The sequence below is a fragment of the Opisthocomus hoazin genome, chromosome 3 (genome assembly GCF_030867145.1).
Source record: "Opisthocomus hoazin isolate bOpiHoa1 chromosome 3, bOpiHoa1.hap1, whole genome shotgun sequence".
NCBI classification, from domain to species: Eukaryota; Metazoa; Chordata; class Aves; order Opisthocomiformes; family Opisthocomidae; genus Opisthocomus; species Opisthocomus hoazin.
In genome coordinates, this window is record NC_134416.1 from 150,415 (window position 1) to 169,796 (window position 19,382).

Sequence of the window (19,382 nt, forward strand, 5' to 3'; positions counted from 1 at the left end):
CGCCGCTCCATCGGCCGCCCCGCCCACCCCACGCTCACCTTCTCCCTCGCTGCAGCCGCAGCCCGGCCACGGCTCCGCTCCTCCCTCGGCTCGCACCGGCGCCTCCACGGCCACCCGGGCCACGGCAGCACCGGGCCCTCCACCGGCAGAGGGAGGGGCCGTCGCCGTCAGCCCCGCTGCCCGCACCCGGGGCTCCCCCGGCCCCGGCCCACGGCTGGAGCCCGGCAGGAACAGGGGGCCGTCGCCCCAGCCCCACAGCCAGTCCCCTCCTCCCCTGGCCTCTGGTGCAGCCCCTCGTCCCGTGCAAACCAAGCACAAACGCAGCCGCGAGGGCAAAAGGGACCGCAGGTCTTTATTCAGTCACGCACCCAGCCAGTCCCAGGAGCCGCTCTGCGCCGGGGCTCGGGGCCCCCGACGCTCCCTCTGCCCCTCCGACACCTCGGCAGTCCTTCCCGCAGCTGCGCCCGTTGCTCCAGCGGGGAACAGTCGGTCAGTCGGCTCCAGGAGCGACGCGCTGCTCGGCAGAGGCTGCCAAAAATGAGGAGCAGGGTGCAGGCCACTACAAGAGAGGAGAAAAGTGACAGATGGCTGGACAGCGGCGGTGTAACGAGAAAGCACGAAGCAGGGAAAGGGACAGCGAGGACCCGGACTGAGACAGACGGGGAAAGACTAAAAAAAAAGCTACAAAAACAGGGCAGAGAGGGTGGAATGAGACAACATGGACGGGGAGCCGGGACCGCAAACGACGGAGGGAAGGGGCGAGGGCGGGCAGGACAGCACGAAACAAACCACATAGCTACACGCTACAGGGAAAAGAGGGAAGACTTAAGAAGTAGGGAGCGGGAGCTGAACAAAAGAGAGCCAGAGAGCAAAAAGCCCAAGAGCAATGTGTACAGAAAGAAAGGGGGGGATTCTAAAACAGGGTCATGAGGGAGACAGACACAAGTAAGAAGGACAAAGGACAAAAGCAACAGGCTACGAGGTGGAGAGGGAAGAGTCGATGAATAAGGACAGAGCGCTGGCCAGAGCGAGACCGAGAAAGGCAAAAGATGGCACGGGTGACAGGGCAGAGAGGGAGGAATTTAAAAACCAGGCACAGGGAGTTGGACAGAGGGAAAGGCAGAAATAAAAGGAGAAGAAGTGACGGGGCACGGGGCAGAGAGGGAGGAATGGATAAAGAGCAACAGGGGACCGGACAGAGCACAGTGGAGAATGGAAAAAAAGGAAAAAGCACGCTCCAGGCAAGACGGAGGGATTGAAGAACAGCGACCAGGAGCTGGACAGCGAGACACAGAGGAAGACCAAAAAACCAACGAAACAAAACCAGTGATGGGCTACAAGATGGGCTGGGGGAAACCAAAAACAGCGCCAGGGAGCTGGACACAGAGAGATGGAGACAGACAGACCAATAGCGTGGGGCTACAGGGGGCAGAGGGACGAATTAAACACTGAGGACGGGGAGCCACACAGAGAGAGATGGGGATCGCAGAGAACAGCGGTGGGTGCAGGAAGAAGAGGCAGGAGTTAATAAATGGGGACAGGGAGCCTCACAGGGAGGGACCGAGAAAGGCAAACACAGCAGCAGGGCACAGGGCAGAGAGGAAGAACTAAAAAACGGGGGCAGTGAGACACACGTAGAGAGATGGAGAAAAGAAAAAAGCAATGGGTGATGTGGCAGAGAGGGAGGACTTAAAAAACAGGCACGGCAAGCAAGAAAGACTGAAGGGGGGGGGAGGGGCAGGGCTGAATCCAACAGGCAACAGGACGGAGAGGGAGGACTTAGAAGTGAGGGACGAGGAGCTGGGAAGACAGAGAGGTGGAGAAAGAAACAGAGTCACAACACGCTACAGTGCCAAGAAGGAAGAAGCTGAACAACAGGGACAGGGAGCCAGACAAAGAGAGCTAGAGAAAGAAAAAATACCAACGGGCTACAGGACAGAGAGGGAGGAATGAAACAAAAGGGATCCGGCGCCAGGCAGTCAGAGCGGGAGGAAGAAAAAATAGCCAGGGGCAGTAAGGCAGAGAGAGAAGGCGGCAAAAACAGCGATCTGGACCAGAGAGATGACAAAAGACAAGGCTATAGGGAGGAGAGGGAGGAATGCAAAGACAGGGACGAGGCGCCAGATGCGGAGCAAGGCATACGGGAAGTACAGTGACAGCTAGAGAGCAGAGAGGGAGGAATTAAAACACAGGGATAGGGAGCCGGGGAGGGAGCTGGAAAAAGGGGCGGGGGAGGGGAGACGAAGAGGAATTAAAAAATTGGGATCCAGAGCCCGAGAAAGAAGTAAAATTGCCACAGGCTAAAGGGCCCAGAAGGAAGAAATTGAAACCCAGGGAGCAGAAGCCAGCCAGAGAGAGACGCAGAAAGGAAAAACCACGGTGGACTCCCAGACGGAGAGGGAGGAATTTCAAAAAGGAAGGCAGCGGGAGCCATGCAGAGAGAGACAGAAAAAGGGAAGATAGCAACGGGCCACAGGGCAGCGAGGGAAGAATTGAAAAGCAGGGACAGGAAGCCGGACAGAGCGCAATGGCGAAAGAAATGGCCGGGGGGGAAACACACCACCAACCACCTGCGACAGGCTACAGGGCTAGCCCAAGCTGGCCAGTGGAAATACTCCGTACCACAGACGTCACGCGCAGCTTAGGAATGGGGACTGGCTGCGGGGCAGGCATCGGCTCTTCTCGTTGCCGCGAGTTGGAACCCGCTCTCGTCCGGGAGGTCAAACTATTTTGGAATTTAGCGAAACTTGCGATTTCCGGGTTCCGCAATCGCTGCTCGGGGACTGCCTGTGCACCGGTCATCGGGTGGTGAGAGAAACTGTACTGCGTATAGTTTGGTTCGCATGTGCGTTGTTGCCATTATTGTTATTATCATCGTTATTAGCATTACCAGCAGTATTTCCTTTGTTGCCTTACTAAACTGTCTTTATCTCAAGCGACAAGTTTTACCTTTGGTCCATGTCTCCTCCGCGTCCCGCTGGGGAGGGAACGGGGCGGGGGTGGGGGCTGTGAGCGAGCGGCTCTCTAGTGCTTAGTTGCCGGCTGCCGGGTTAAACCACGACAGACAGAGAGGGAGGGATTAAAACAAACAGGACTGGGAGCAATCTACAGAGAGACGTCCGGGAACGAAAGTGTAAACAGCACCGCGTACGTGGCAGAGAGGGAGGAACTCAACAAAAATAATAAGTAAAGACAGGGAGCCGGACAGAGGGACACAGAGACAGAGAAAACAGCAACGGGCTACAAGACAGAGAGGGAGGGATTAAAAAATCCTGGCAGGGAGCCGGACCGGGAGAGACGGCAAAAGAAACGAAATCGCACCGTGGCACAGGGCCGAGGAGGACAAAATTGAAAACCAGGGCCTGGGAACTGGAAAGAGAGAGCCAGAGAATGAAAGAACTCCTGACGGGCTCTAGGGCAGAGACAGGAGGAGTGAAAAAACAGGGGCGGGGAGACAGAGAGAGAGAAATAAGAGGGGGGGAAAGCAACAGGCCACAGGCTCCAGAGGGAGGAAGTGCGAAAGAGGGGCTGGGAGCCGCACAGGGAGAGGGTGGAGAAACAGACCTGCAGAAGTGACAGGCTACGGGGCAGAGAGGGAGGAACTTAAAAAAATCAGGACCTTGAGCCAGACCGAGAGAGACGGAGAAAATAAAAATGGCGACGGGTAACAGGGCAGAGAGGGAGGACCTAAAAGATGGGGACAGGGAGCTGGTCAGACAGAGATGGAGAAAGCAGGTACACGGGACAAGGGAGGGGGTTGGGGGAGGCAGGGAGAAAAAAAAAGAACAAAAATCACAGCAGTGTGGGAAAGAGAGGGATCCAGGGGAAAGCCTGGATGCAGAAGAGGGGCGACGGGGCCCCGAGGGCCCGGCACTCACCGCAGCTCTCGCTCTCGGCGCTGCCGGGAGACTCTGCCGCTTCAGACGCTTCTCTCTCCTGCTCTCCTCCACTCCTCTTCCGTACCTCCGGTCGCTTGGCTGTCCCCCACCTAAGAGAAAACGTCCATGTCTCGCAGCTCTTACGAGACGAGGCTCCCTAGGCACGTAGCCTCGCTTGCTCGCGCACTACGCGCAGGAACAGGACAGAGGGAAAGAGAGAGAGACAGAGAGAGAATGACGAGCGGGCAGCAGAACTGACGGATCGAGAGAGAAACTGAATCAGGGGAATAAAGAACGCTGGAGGGAGACACAAGTAGAGGGAACAAGCCAGATGGACGGGGGCAGGAGACACACAGATCAGGCCAAGGAGGTGGAGAAAGTAAAATCAGTGATGGGCTAGAAAAAAGGCCAAGGAGCAGGACAGAGGAGAATAACGGGACAGCAAGCTGGACACGGGCATATAGCGAGAAACAAAGGGACAGGCAGCAGTATGGAGATACACAGACAAAGAGTTACGGGGAGGATGGAGGACAGAGAGAAGAAGAGAAAAGGGACAGGGAGGGGGCACAGATGGAGAAAGAAACACTGCCCAGAGAGAGAGGAAGAAAGCGACAGGACAGAGGCAGAGAGGTAGAGAAAGGAAGAAAAAAGTAGCGACGAGTAGGAGGCCAGAGGGACAAGGAAAAGACAGGAGGAAGGACAGAGTGACAGAGAAAACAGGTGAGGGACAGGACGCCAGAAAGAAAGGTACTGTGAAAGAGAGAGCACGACAGGGAGCAGGACGCTGGGACAGACAGCAAACGAGAGCAACAGAGAGAACGGCAGCGAGGTGGAGCACGAGAGAAAACAGGGACTGAGAGCAAGACCGAGGGGTGAAGCAACAAATAATGGGGCTGGGGAGCAGGACAGCAGAAAAGAGACACAGAGAAGGGGGACACATAACACAACTCCAAATTGAGAAGGAGAAGAAGAGCACAGAGGGTCACAGACAAAAAGAGAGGGACGGCAGAAAGAGAAGAACAAGACGAGGGAGAAGGACTGAGGAGCAGAGAGAAAAAGGGTACAGGGAAAAGGACAGAGATGCAGAAAACAAGGAAAGACTGGAGCCAGAGCACAGGGCAAAACTGACAAGGACAGGGAGCGGGACAAAGGGACGGAGGAGGAAAAAACAGCGATGGGCCGCAGCACAGAGGAAGAGAGAGAAAAAGAGCAAGAAGAGCAAGGGAAGAAGAATGACAGAAGGGTGTTGACAGGGACACGTACAAAGGGGGCTCGGGGGACACACACATCGGAAGGGTAGAAAGGAAAGGGAGGGATGGGGAGCAAGACAGCGTGATAGAGCGAGACGGAGGAAGTGGAGTGCAAGGACACAGAAAAGCAGAGGTACTGGGAAGAGGAAAGAACGTCAGGGAGAGAAAGGCAAGGGTGGGGAGCAGGAGAGAGAGAGGTAGAGAATGAAAAAACAGCCATGGTCAGAAGAATAGAAATGCAGAGAATAAAAAATTACTTCCAGGCAGCAGGACAGAGGGACAGAGCAAGAGGAAAAAAAAAAAAACAACAGGGAGAAGGATGGGTAACACACAGCAGGACACTGCGAGAGTGAGAGGACAGAATACACAGAGCAAGGCAGAGGAATGAAGCGAGAAAAAAAAAAAAAAAACAACCCAGCAAACAGAAAGGGAACTGGACAGAACTAGGCAGCAGGGCAGAGAGACGGAGAAAGAAAAAACAGGGACAGAGGGATAGAGAGGCAAAGAGAGGGATGGGGACCAGGACGGTGGGATACAAACAGGGAGTAGGACGCGAGATTGCAGAGAGAGTGAGGTCCAGGGAAGCGGAAAGAATGACAGAGAGAAAAAGGAGGGAGGGACGGGGAGCAGGGCAGAGAAACGGAGAGAGAAAATAAGCGATGGGGAGCAGGGCAGAGCACGAGGAAGAGGAAAATAAGACAAGGGAGAAGACCGAGGAGCTCAGAGAGAAAGAAAGGTCGAAAGAAAACGCCAGAGAGGTAGAGAAATCAAGAAAAACAGGGACGAGGAGCCTTGCAGAGACGGAGCAAGAAAGCGTAGGGCCGGTGAGCGCGAAAGAGGGAGAGAGAGATGGGGGCAGGGGGAGGAGATGAAGAAGAAAGGAGAGACAAAGATGGCAACAAAGCACACGACACAGAGACAAAGAAAGGGTCAGATCTAGACAAAGAGACCCAGAAGGGGTGTGGTGGTGGTGGGGTGCCGGGGAGGGAACCCCAAAACAAACCAGCAAGGAGCTAGAGGACAGAGAGACAGAAGAAGAGAAGAAAGGACAAGGAAGCAGGACAGAGGAGGAGAGAAAGGCAAAAAGGGAGAGCCGGCTGGACAGGGATGTCTAGCAAGAAACAACCAGACAGGCAGCAGGACAGAGAAACAGAAAAACCAGGGCACAGGAACCAGGACAGAGGGACGGCGAGAGGAAACAAGGGCCAGGGAGCAGGACAGCGGTGGAGAAAGAAGCACTGCGGCAGCAGGGTAGAAAGAGAAGGAAGAAAGGCCAGAAGAAGGATGGGGAATGAGAGAGAAGGGAAAGCGAAGGACAAGGAGCAGGACAGATTGTCAGAGAAAGGGAGTGGGACAAGGTGATACTGAGAGAGAAAAAGGGGACAGGGAGGCAGGATAAAGAGAAAGACAGGCAAAAATAAGAGACAGGGGAGCAGGACAGAGATGGAGGGGGAAAAGCCTCAGTGGGCAGCAGGAGAGAGAGGCGGAGAAGGGAAAAAACAGCACCGGGCTGAGGGACAGTGAGGGAGGAATTAAAAAAACAGACACAGGGAGCAGCACAAAATGACAGAGAGAGAAAAGGGACAGAGAGCAGGACAGCATGGGCGGGCGGGGGGGGGAAGTGACCGTGACGGGCAGTGGGAGAGAGGTATGGAGACAGAAAAAAATACCGAGGAAGAGAGAAAGGAAAGAAGGGACAGCTATCTGCACAGGGGGATAGAGAAATAAAGGATGGGAGAGGGAATGGTGCAGAGAGAGAAAGGCAGAAAAAACAGCAAGAGGAAGCAGGGCACCAGGACAGCAAGAAGAGAAAGGAAAGGGACAGGAATCTGGACAGAGATGGGGAAAAAAGCAGCGGGGACACACGAAGAGAGACAGAAAGAGAAGGGCATAAAAGGATAGATCAGGACAGCTGCAGGATGGAGACGCAGAACAAAACCTGGGAAGGTCAACCAGGGTCGGGGGGGAGCAGGTCAGAAAGCTGGAGAAAGGAAAAACACTGCTGTGGAGCAGCAGAGGGGGATGGAGAAAGAGACAGAGGGTGGGGGAGCAGGGCAGAGAAACGGAAAGAGAAAATAAGCGATGGGGAGCAGAGCAGAGCACTAGGAAGAGGAAAATAAGATAAGGGAGAAGACCGAGGAGCTCAGAGAGAAAGAAAGGTCGAAAGAAAATGCCAGAGAGGTAGAGAAATCAAGAAAAACAGGGACGAGGAGCCTTGCAGAGACGGAGCAAGAAAGCGTAGGGCCGGTGAGCGCGAAAGAGGGAGAGAGAGATGGGGGCAGGGAGAGGAGATGAAGAAGAAAGGAGAGACAAAGATGGCAACGGAGCGCAGGACACACAGACAGAGAGAGAAAAAGGACAGCGAACAGGAAAAAAGGGACCGAGAAACAAAGAAAGGGTCAGATCTAGACAAAGAGACCAAGAAGGGAGCGGGGGTGCAGGAAAACCCCAAAACAAACCAGCAAGGGGCTAGAGAACAGAGAGAGAGAGAAAGACAAGAAAGGGCCATGAAGCAGGACAGAGAAGGAGAGAAAGGCAAAAAAGGGAGAGCCGGCTGAACAGGGACGTATAGCAAGAAACTACCGGACAGGCAGCAGGACAGAGAAATAGAGACAGGGAGCCAGCTAGAGAAATTCTGGAGAGAGAAAAAGAGGGAGAGGGAGCAGGACACAAACACAGACAGAAGGCGGGAGGTACAGGGAAAGGAAAAGAAAAAGAAAAAAAAAAAAATCACAGCAGCGTGGGAGAGAGAGGGATCCAGGGGACAGCTCGAGACGCAGAAGAGGGGCGACAGGGCCCCGAGGGCCCGGCACTCACCGCAGCTCTCGCTCTCGGCGCTGCCGGGAGACTCTGCCGCTTCAGACGCTTCTCTCTCCTGCTCTCCTCCCTTCCTCTTCCGTAACTCCGGTCGCTTGGCTGTCCTCTACCTAAGAGAAAACACGCATGTCTCGCAGCTCTGACGAGACGAGGTTCCCTACGCACGTAGCCTCGCTCGCGCGCTCAACAACCGTACCATGCTGCTGCTGGTGACACATACAGACCCTGCGGGGCACGCTGGCGGCCTGGCCTGCTGCGGGCTACCGAGAGGGAGCCTTCCTCACCCGCAGAGGCAGGCTCTCTCCTGCCTGCAGCGCCAGGCAGCTGCCAGCCTGGTGGCCTTCCATTTCTTCTTCAGCCTTCTCGGGACTCTCCAGCTTCAGCCACGCCAGCTCCTGTCCGCAGCCACTCAGCGCTCCGCCTCTCCCTTTTCGCCACCAGGAGAGCGAGGCCCGGCACACGCAGCCCACACAAGCCTGGAGCGGGCACAGCCAACGGCATCCCCAGGGCAGGAACGGACAAACGCGTCCTCAGCGCGGCCCCTGCCACACAGAAAGAAGCAGCGGCGACCGCGTTAAGGGAGACTGAGGCACGCTCGAGGGCCAGCGTGCCGCCCGCACCACGGGCCTTGGGAGAGGCCGGGGGCTCCGGGACAGGCTTCAGGGGACGTGCTGGAGCTGGCGGCGGCTGCGCGGGGCGAGCGGGGCCGGGGGAGCGCTGCCGAGCTGCGGGGGGTGCCCGCCTCCTTCCCCTCTTCCCTTCCATCACCTCCCGCCTCTGGCCCCGGGGCTGCCCGCACCCGGCTCGCCTCCAGCGCACCAGCAGCCCGCCGCAGCGGGCGGCTCGAAGCTTCCCGTCCCACCACCCTCGGGCAGCCACCATGCACCCCCGCACCCGCCGGAGGGGAGCCCGCGCCTCACCGCTGGCCTCTCTGCTCCCCCGCCGCCCTAGCACCCGCCACCCGGCCGCCGCCATGCCGCTCAGCCGCACCGCGCATGCGCCACGCGCCGACGGCGCGCCGGCGGGGCCAGTCCCTGCGCGGAGCGCCGGGCTGCAGTACCGCATTGCGGCCAGAGGGCGGCGACAGCGGGTACGGCGCGGCGCCGCCGCCCGGCTCCGGCTCCGGCTCCGGCTCCGGCACCGGGCAGCCCGCGCCGCCGCCACGGGGCGGCACCCCCGCACGGCTCCGGGCAGCGCCCTGCCGCGCGCCTCCCCCTCCGGGCAGCCCCCGACTCGCGGCTCCGACACGGCGCCGCACCCCCGCCGCTCCTTGCCCCCGACACGGATCCCGCCCTCCCGGGGGCTTTTCCCCGGGACCCGCCGCTCCATCCACCCCTTCCCACACCCCGCGCTCACCTTCTCCCTCGCTGCAGCCGCAACCCGGCTACGGCTCCGCTCCTCCCTCGGCTCGCACCGGCCCCTCCACAGCCACCCGGGCCACGGCAGCACCGGGCCCTCCACCGGCAGAGGGAGGGGCCGTCGCCATGAGCCCCGCTGCCCGCACCTGGGGCTCCTCCAGCCCCGGCCCACGGCTTGGAGCCCACGATGCCGTCATTGGGCAAACACAAAGACTCTCTGAAGCCGTTTGGGCATTTCAGCAAGCAGGCAGGCGTTCTTTATTGCAGCGCCGGACACACGGGGCACGGCTCCTCTCAGCGCGCACAGCACCTGCGCCACTCGAGCGGCAGTACCGAACTTTGCTCACCGGGTGGCAGCAGCGAGCGCTTGACACGGCGCACCGCGCATTGGCGCCTCCCGAGCCGCAGTACTGAACTTTGGTCACCGGGTGGCAGCAGCGAGCTCTTGGACTCGGCGCCACCGCGCATTGGCGCCACCCGAGCCGCAGTACCGCACTTTGCTCACCGGGTGGCAGCAGCGAGCCCCGCGGCACGCGCTCTCCAGGCGCGGCCGCACCGCTTTCCGGGGACCGGGCGCAGCGGGAAGGATGCAGAAACACACGGAACCGGCCACAGAACTACCCTTCGTCCCGCGCAGCGGGGGCTGTGGCGGGACCAAGGACGACGCTTCGCCGCACATGCCCGAGAGCACTGCGGCTGCCCGCCAGCCGGGTCCCTGAAAACGACACCTCCCGGCATGCCCTGGCCAGCGCGGCTCGGCCGCCCGGCAGCCCGAAGACTACACCTCCCGGCATGCCCCGGGGAGCAGCGCGGCCGACCGCGCGCCCCGCGCCCCAGCACTACAGTTCCCAGCACGCCGCGGGAGCTGCGGGCCTCGGCTTGCGGGGTCACCGTGCCCGAAACGGAGCCGGACCCCCGCCGGCTCCTCGCCTCCCACACGGACCCCGCTCGGCAGGTATCCCCGCCCGCCTCCCGGAGGCTTTCCCCGGGACCCGCCGCTCCATCGGCCGCCCCGCCCACCCCACGCTCACCTTCTCCCTCGCTGCAGCCGCAGCCCGGCCACGGCTCCGCTCCTCCCTCGGCTCGCACCGGCGCCTCCACGGCCACCCGGGCCACGGCAGCACCGGGCCCTCCACCGGCAGAGGGAGGGGCCGTCGCCGTCAGCCCCGCTGCCCGCACCCGGGGCTCCCCCGGCCCCGGCCCACGGCTGGAGCCCGGCAGGAACAGGGGGCCGTCGCCCCAGCCCCACAGCCAGTCCCCTCCTCCCCTGGCCTCTGGTGCAGCCCCTCGTCCCGTGCAAACCAAGCACAAACGCAGCCGCGAGGGCAAAAGGGACCGCAGGTCTTTATTCAGTCACGCACCCAGCCAGTCCCGGGAGCCGCTCTGCGCCGGGGCTCGGGGCCCCCGACGCTCCCTCTGCCCCTCCGACACCTCGGCAGTCCTTCCCGCAGCTGCGCCCGTTGCTCCAGCGGGGAACAGTCGGTCAGTCGGCTCCAGGAGCGACGCGCTGCTCGGCAGAGGCTGCCAAAAATGAGGAGCAGGGTGCAGGCCACTACAAGAGAGGAGAAAAGTGACAGATGGCTGGACAGCGGCGGTGTAACGAGAAAGCACGAAGCAGGGAAAGGGACAGCAAGGACCCGGACTGAGACAGACGGGGAAAGACTAAAAAAAAAGCTACAAAAACAGGGCAGAGAGGGTGGAATGAGACAACATGGACGGGGAGCCGGGACCGCAAACGACGGAGGGAAGGGGCGAGGGCGGGCAGGACAGCACGAAACAAACCACATAGCTACACGCTACAGGGAAAAGAGGGAAGACTTAAGAAGTAGGGAGCGGGAGCTGAACAAAAGAGAGCCAGAGAGCAAAAAGCCCAAGAGCAATGTGTACAGAAAGAAAGGGGGGGATTCTAAAACAGGGTCATGAGGGAGACAGACACAAGTAAGAAGGACAAAGGACAAAAGCAACAGGCTACGAGGTGGAGAGGGAAGAGTCGATGAATAAGGACAGAGCGCTGGCCAGAGCGAGACCGAGAAAGGCAAAAGATGGCACGGGTGACAGGGCAGAGAGGGAGGAATTTAAAAACCAGGCACAGGGAGTTGGACAGAGGGAAAGGCAGAAATAAAAGGAGAAGAAGTGACGGGGCACGGGGCAGAGAGGGAGGAATGGATAAAGAGCAACAGGGGACCGGACAGAGCACAGTGGAGAATGGAAAAAAAGGAAAAAGCACGCTCCAGGCAAGACGGAGGGATTGAAGAACAGCGACCAGGAGCTGGACAGCGAGACACAGAGGAAGACCAAAAAACCAACGAAACAAAACCAGTGATGGGCTACAAGATGGGCTGGGGGAAACCAAAAACAGCGCCAGGGAGCTGGACACAGAGAGATGGAGACAGACAGACCAATAGCGTGGGGCTACAGGGGGCAGAGGGACGAATTAAACACTGAGGACGGGGAGCCACACAGAGAGAGATGGGGATCGCAGAGAACAGCGGTGGGTGCAGGAAGAAGAGGCAGGAGTTAATAAATGGGGACAGGGAGCCTCACAGGGAGGGACCGAGAAAGGCAAACACAGCAGCAGGGCACAGGGCAGAGAGGAAGAACTAAAAAACGGGGGCAGTGAGACACACGTAGAGAGATGGAGAAAAGAAAAAAGCAATGGGTGATGTGGCAGAGAGGGAGGACTTAAAAAACAGGCACGGCAAGCAAGAAAGACTGAAGGGGGGGGGAGGGGCAGGGCTGAATCCAACAGGCAACAGGACGGAGAGGGAGGACTTAGAAGTGAGGGACGAGGAGCTGGGAAGACAGAGAGGTGGAGAAAGAAACAGAGTCACAACACGCTACAGTGCCAAGAAGGAAGAAGCTGAACAACAGGGACAGGGAGCCAGACAAAGAGAGCTAGAGAAAGAAAAAATACCGACGGGCTACAGGACAGAGAGGGAGGAATGAAACAAAAGGGATCCGGCGCCAGGCAGTCAGAGCGGGAGGAAGAAAAAATAGCCAGGGGCAGTAAGGCAGAGAGAGAAGGCGGCAAAAACAGCGATCTGGACCAGAGAGATGACAAAAGACAAGGCTATAGGGAGGAGAGGGAGGAATGCAAAGACAGGGACGAGGCGCCAGATGCGGAGCAAGGCATACGGGAAGTACAGTGACAGCTAGAGAGCAGAGAGGGAGGAATTAAAACACAGGGATAGGGAGCCGGGGAGGGAGCTGGAAAAAGGGGCGGGGGAGGGGAGACGAGGAGGAATTAAAAAATTGGGATCCAGAGCCCGAGAAAGAAGTAAAATTGCCACAGGCTAAAGGGCCCAGAAGGAAGAAATTGAAACCCAGGGAGCAGAAGCCAGCCAGAGAGAGACGCAGAAAGGAAAAACCACGGTGGGCTCCCAGACGGAGAGGGAGGAATTTCAAAAAGGAAGGCAGCGGGAGCCATGCAGAGACAGAAAAAGGGAAGATAGCAACGGGCCACAGGGCAGCGAGGGAAGAATTGAAAAGCAGGGAGAGGAAGCCGGACAGAGCGCAATGGCGAAAGAAATGGCCGGGGGGGAAACACACCACCAACCACCTGCGACAGGCTACAGGGCTAGCCCAAGCTGGCCAGTGGAAATACTCCGTACCACAGACGTCACGCGCAGCTTAGGAATGGGGACTGGCTGCGGGGCAGGCATCGGCTCTTCTCGTTGCCGCGAGTTGGAACCCGCTCTCGTCCGGGAGGTCAAACTATTTTGGAATTTAGCGAAACTTGCGATTTCCGGGTTCCGCAATCGCTGCTCGGGGACTGCCTGTGCACCGGTCATCGGGTGGTGAGAGAAACTGTACTGCGTATAGTTTGGTTCGCATGTGCGTTGTTGCCATTATTGTTATTATCATCGTTATTAGCATTACCAGCAGTATTTCCTTTGTTGCCTTACTAAACTGTCTTTATCTCAAGCGACAAGTTTTACCTTTGGTCCATGTCTCCTCCGCGTCCCGCTGGGGAGGGAACGGGGCGGGGGTGGGGGCTGTGAGCGAGCGGCTCTCTAGTGCTTAGTTGCCGGCTGCCGGGTTAAACCACGACAGACAGAGAGGGAGGGATTAAAACAAACAGGACTGGGAGCAATCTACAGAGAGACGTCCGGGAACGAAAGTGTAAACAGCACCGCGTACGTGGCAGAGAGGGAGGAACTCAACAAAAATAATAAGTAAAGACAGGGAGCCGGACAGAGGGACACAGAGACAGAGAAAACAGCAACGGGCTGCAAGACAGAGAGGGAGGGATTAAAAAATCCTGGCAGGGAGCCGGACCGGGAGAGGCGGCAAAAGAAACGAAATCGCACCGTGGCACAGGGCCGAGGAGGACAAAATTGAAAACCAGGGCCTGGGAACTGGAAAGAGAGAGCCAGAGAATGAAAGAACTCCTGACGGGCTCTAGGGCAGAGACAGGAGGAGTGAAAAAACAGGGGCGGGGAGACAGAGAGAGAGAAATAAGAGGGGGGGAAAGCAACAGGCCACAGGCTCCAGAGGGAGGAAGTGCGAAAGAGGGGCTGGGAGCCGCACAGGGAGAGGGTGGAGAAACAGACCTGCAGAAGTGACAGGCTACGGGGCAGAGAGGGAGGAACTTAAAAAAATCAGGACCTTGAGCCAGACCGAGAGAGACGGAGAAAATAAAAATGGCGACAGGTAACAGGGCAGAGAGGGAGGACCTAAAAGATGGGGACAGGGAGCTGGTCAGACAGAGATGGAGAAAGCAGGTACACGGGACAAGGGAGGGGGTTGGGGGAGGCAGGGAGAAAAAAAAAGAACAAAAATCACAGCAGTGTGGGAAAGAGAGGGATCCAGGGGAAAGCCTGGATGCAGAAGAGGGGCGACGGGGCCCCGAGGGCCCGGCACTCACCGCAGCTCTCGCTCTCGGCGCTGCCGGGAGACTCTGCCGCTTCAGACGCTTCTCTCTCCTGCTCTCCTCCACTCCTCTTCCGTACCTCCGGTCGCTTGGCTGTCCCCCACCTAAGAGAAAACGTCCATGTCTCGCAGCTCTTACGAGACGAGGCTCCCTAGGCACGTAGCCTCGCTTGCTCGCGCACTACGCGCAGGAACAGGACAGAGGGAAAGAGAGAGAGACAGAGAGAGAATGACGAGCGGGCAGCAGAACTGACGGATCGAGAGAGAAACTGAATCAGGGGAATAAAGAACGCTGGAGGGAGACACAAGTAGAGGGAACAAGCCAGATGGACGGGGGCAGGAGACACACAGATCAGGCCAAGGAGGTGGAGAAAGTAAAATCAGTGATGGGCTAGAAAAAAGGCCAAGGAGCAGGACAGAGGAGAATAACGGGACAGCAAGCTGGACACGGGCATATGGCGAGAAACAAAGGGACAGGCAGCAGTACGGAGATACACAGACAAAGAGTTACGATGGAGGACAGAGAGAAGAAGAGAAAAGGGACAGGGAGGGGGCACAGATGGAGAAAGAAACACTGCCCAGAGAGAGAGGAAGAAAGCGACAGGACAGAGGCAGAGAGGTAGAGAAAGGAAGAAAAAAGTAGCGACGAGTAGGAGGCCAGAGGGACAAGGAAAAGACAGGAGGAAGGACAGAGTGACAGAGAAAACAGGTGAGGGACAGGACGCCAGAAAGAAAGGTACTGTGAAAGAGAGAGCACGACAGGGAGCAGGACGCTGGGACAGACAGCAAACGAGAGCAACAGAGAGAACGGCAGCGAGGCGGAGCACGAGAGAAAACAGGGACTGAGAGCAAGACCGAGGGGTGAAGCAACAAATAATGGGGCTGGGGAGCAGGACAGCAGAAAAGAGACACAGAGAAGGGGGACACATAACACAACTCCAAATTGAGAAGGAGAAGAAGAGCACAGAGGGTCACAGACAAAAAGAGAGGGATGGCAGAAAGAGAAAAAACAAGACGAGGGAGAAGGACTGAGGAGCAGAGAGAAAAAGGGTACAGGGAAAAGGACAGAGATGCAGAAAACAAGGAAAGACTGGAGCCAGAGCACAGGGCAAAACTGACAAGGACAGGGAGTGGGACAAAGGGACGGAGGAGGAAAAAACAGCGATGGGCCGCAGCACAGAGGAAGAGAGAGAAAAAGAGCAAGAAGAGCAAGGGAAGAAGAATGACAGAAGGGTGTTGACAGGGACACGTACAAAGGGGGCTCGGGGGACACACACATCGGAAGGGTAGAAAGGAAAGGGAGGGATGGGGAGCAAGACAGCGTGATAGAGCGAGACGGAGGAAGTGGAGTGCAAGGACACAGAAAAGCAGAGGTACTGGGAAGAGGAAAGAACGTCAGGGAGAGAAAGGCAAGGGTGGGGAGCAGGAGAGAGAGAGGTAGAGAATGAAAAAACAGCCATGGTCAGAAGAATAGAAATGCAGAGAATAAAAAATTACTTCCAGGCAGCAGGACAGAGGGACAGAGCAAGAGGAAAAAAAAAACAACAACAGGGAGAAGGATGGGTAACACACAGCAGGACACTGCGAGAGTGAGAGGACAGAATACACAGAGCAAGGCAGAGGAATGAAGCGAGAAAAAAAAAAAAAACAACCCAGCAAACAGAAAGGGAACTGGACAGAACTAGGCAGCAGGGCAGAGAGATGGAGAAAGAAAAAACAGGGACAGAGGGATAGAGAGGCAAAGAGAGGGATGGGGACCAGGACGGTGGGATACAAACAGGGAGTAGGACGCGAGATTGCAGAGAGAGTGAGGTCCAGGGAAGCGGAAAGAATGACAGAGAGAAAAAGGAGGGAGGGACGGGGAGCAGGGCAGAGAAACGGAGAGAGAAAATAAGCGATGGGGAGCAGGGCAGAGCACGAGGAAGAGGAAAATAAGACAAGGGAGAAGACCGAGGAGCTCAGAGAGAAAGAAAGGTCGAAAGAAAACGCCAGAGAGGTAGAGAAATCAAGAAAAACAGGGACGAGGAGCCTTGCAGAGACGGAGCAAGAAAGCGTAGGGCCAGTGAGCGAGAGATGGGGGCAGGGGGAGGAGACGAAGAAGAAAGGAGAGACAAAGATGGCAACAAAGCACATGACACAGAGACAAAGAAAGGGTCAGATCTAGACAAAGAGACCCAGAAGGGGTGCGGTGGTGGTGGGGTGCCGGGGAGGGAACCCCAAAACAAACCAGCAAGGAGCTAGAGGACAGAGAGACAGAAGAAGAGAAGAAAGGACAAGGAAGCAGGACAGAGGAGGAGAGAAAGGCAAAAAGGGAGAGCCGGCTGGACAGGGAGGTCTAGCAAGAAACAACCAGACAGGCAGCAGGACAGAGAAATAGAGACAGGGAGCCAGCTAGAGAAATTCTGGAGGGAGAAAAAGAGAGAGAGGGAGCAGGACACAAACACAGACAGAAGGCGGGAGGTACAGGGAAAGGAAAAGGAAAAAGATAAAAAAAAAAAAATCACAGCAGCATGGGAGAGAGAGGGATCCAGGGGACAGCTCGGGACGCAGAAGAGGGGCGACAGGGCCCCGAGGGCCCGGCACTCACCGCAGCTCTCGCTCTCGGCGCTGCCGGGAGACTCTGCCGCTTCAGACGCTTCTCTCTCCTGCTCTCCTCCCTTCCTCTTCCGTAACTCCGGTCGCTTGGCTGTCCTCTACCTAAGAGAAAACATGCATGTCTCGCAGCTCTGACGAGATGAGGCTCCCTAGCCACGTAGCCTCGCTCGCTCGCTCACGCGCTCCACAACCGTACCATGCTGCTGCTGGTGACACATACAGACCCTGCGGGGCACGCTGGCGGCCTGGCCTGCTGCGGGCTACCAAGAGGGAGCCTTCCTCACCCGCAGAGGCAGGCTCTCTCCTGCCTGCAGCGCCAGGCAGCTGCCAGCCTGGTGGCCTTCCATTTCTTCTTCAGCCTTCTCGGGACTCTCCAGCTTCAGCCACGCCAGCTCCTGTCCGCAGCCACTCAGCGCTCCGCCTCTCCCTTTTCGCCACCAGGAGAGCGAGGCCCGGCACACGCAGCCCACACAAGCCTGGAGCGGGCGCAGCCAACGGCATCCCCAGGGCACGAACGGACAAACGCGTCCTCAGCGCGGCCCCTGCCACAGAGAAAGAAGCAGCGGCGACCGCGTTAAGGGAGACTGAGGCACGCTCGAGGGCCAGCGTGCCGCCCGCAACACGGGCCTTGGGGGAGGCCGGGGGCTCCGGGACAGGCTTCAGGGGACGTGCTGGAGTTGGCGGCGGCTGCGCGGGGCGAGCGGGCCCGGGGCAGCGCTGCCGAGCTGCGGGGGGTGCCCGCCTCCTTCCCCTCATCCCTTCCATCACCTCCCGCCTCTGGCCCCGGGGCTGCCCGCACCCGGCTCGCCTCCAGCGCATTAGCAGCCCGCCGCAGCGGGAGGCTCGAAGCTTCCCGTCCCACCACCCTCGGGCAGCCACCACGCAGCCCCGCACCCGCCGGAGGGGAGCCCGCGCCTCACCGCTGGCCTCTCTGCTCCCCCGCCGCCCCAGCACCCGCCACCCGGCCGCCGCCATGCCGCTCAGCCGCACCGCGCATGCGCCACGCGCCGACGGCGCGCCGGAGGGGCCAGTCCCTGCGCGGAGCGCCGGGCTGCAGTACCGCATTGCGGCCAGAGGGCGGCGGGCGCGGCGGCAGAGATGGTTTATGAGTTTGAGACAAAAAGAGGAATCGATAGGAGCCCAGCCACTTTCAGGGAGATTGGATGCCGTGGTGATACTGGTATTAACTGCCGTTAAGAAAAACAAAGATGGAAAAAGCAAGATGTTGGACCTTCGCAAATCCCCGATTCATGGCAGACGAAAATCCCAGCATGGCCAGTACCAGCCAGGAGAGGACACAGGGATCTCATAACACGTGGAGGAGCCTGAACACCTCACACGATCAGTGGTGGGACCCAACAGGAAAAGGCCATCCTCTCTCCTGCATCGTCCCATTCTGATGAGAAATTATTAGCAAACTAGCCAAGCAGCAGATGTTGTCAATTTCTCAAAATAATACAGTATCAGTTAACACAGAGGATTCCACCAATGGTAGTTTGGTTTTATTTTTGCCACTCGCACCTACCAGCCTTTCAATGGGCTGTTTAATAACAACACCATTTGCAAACACTGTTCCACACTATGTCTCCTCTGGCAAGGAGAATGCATTGGCAGTGGGCAGGAACCCAGCCACCTCCCATAAATTACCTCTGCAATTGTTCTGCAATCCCCCAAGACATGCCTGTCTGATTCCAATAACTCCAGTGGGCATATAGGCAGTCATCTAGGATATAGATGTACTGGCTGTGGAGCCTGTTATTTTAATTTTTGAGACATAAGGGAAAGGCCCATAGTTTTTGCCAGTGGAGAGTTGAGGAAAAAGTGGAGACAGGTCAGAGAAGAAGCATGTAAAGAAAGAAATTTGTATTGCTTTTCTGATTTTTCTTAACTTTTTGCCAAAAATTTGCTTAACTAACCCAGCACAGCCATAAGCAATTTATCATATTATTACTTACCAGATTATCACACTGACAGAGTGCAACTATATATCCATGACACCACTAGGTGATATATTTCCATATGCATCAATAAAATTATGTGAAAAAACAATGGGTGAGGCAAGTAGTTTAAAATCCTTTTAAAATTTGTATAGCATGGTTATAAATTATCCAGATAGCTGTATTTGGTTTTATAAATATTTGCTTTATCTCATCTAAGTTTTTTCATTGCTTTCAATTGCTCTTTATATCAGCCAAGATTTGTTTCCATTCATGGCAGAAGGGGAAATGCCTCAGAAGTGCCTGCTTGACCTTTGTAAATCCCTTGCTTTCCAGCAGCAGAGTGTGGCTGGGTCTAAGGAACTAAATGGAACCCCTTGACTGGACACCTACCAGTATCTCTCCCTATTTCTTCCTCCTTTGCAGACCATAGTCCCCTGCAGGCTCTCAGAAGTGGAGCTACTACTACCCTCTTCCCAAGAGACCTGCTGCGCACAGGCTGCATCCTCATCCTGCCTTTATTGTGCCGCATACTGTCTTTTAACCCTGCCTATCTGCTGTCCCCAGATAGTTCTTCCTTACTGGCCAGGTTTTTGTGCTGATGTTTCCTGCCAACAGCACCCAGAGACCTCTGCCTCTGACACATCTTCTTCGAGGAAAGATGACAGACCCATG

General features: G+C 57.3%; 1 long non-coding RNA gene across 2 annotated transcripts; it reads right to left on the reverse strand.

The window, feature by feature from the left end:
• Window positions 1–7,948: 7,948 nt before the first annotated feature.
• Window positions 7,949–9,650, reverse strand: LOC142360713 (uncharacterized). 2 transcript variants are annotated; one of them, XR_012763307.1, is made up of 3 exons: window positions 9,302–9,650; window positions 8,142–8,487; window positions 7,949–8,055 (listed from the first exon to the last, which is right to left on the reverse strand). It is a non-coding gene; the product is annotated as an uncharacterized LOC142360713 (long non-coding RNA). The 2 variants fall into 2 exon arrangements; XR_012763306.1 differs by lacking the exon at window positions 9,302–9,650 and adding an exon at window positions 8,866–8,931.
• Between the last annotated feature and the right edge of the window lie 9,732 nt (window positions 9,651–19,382).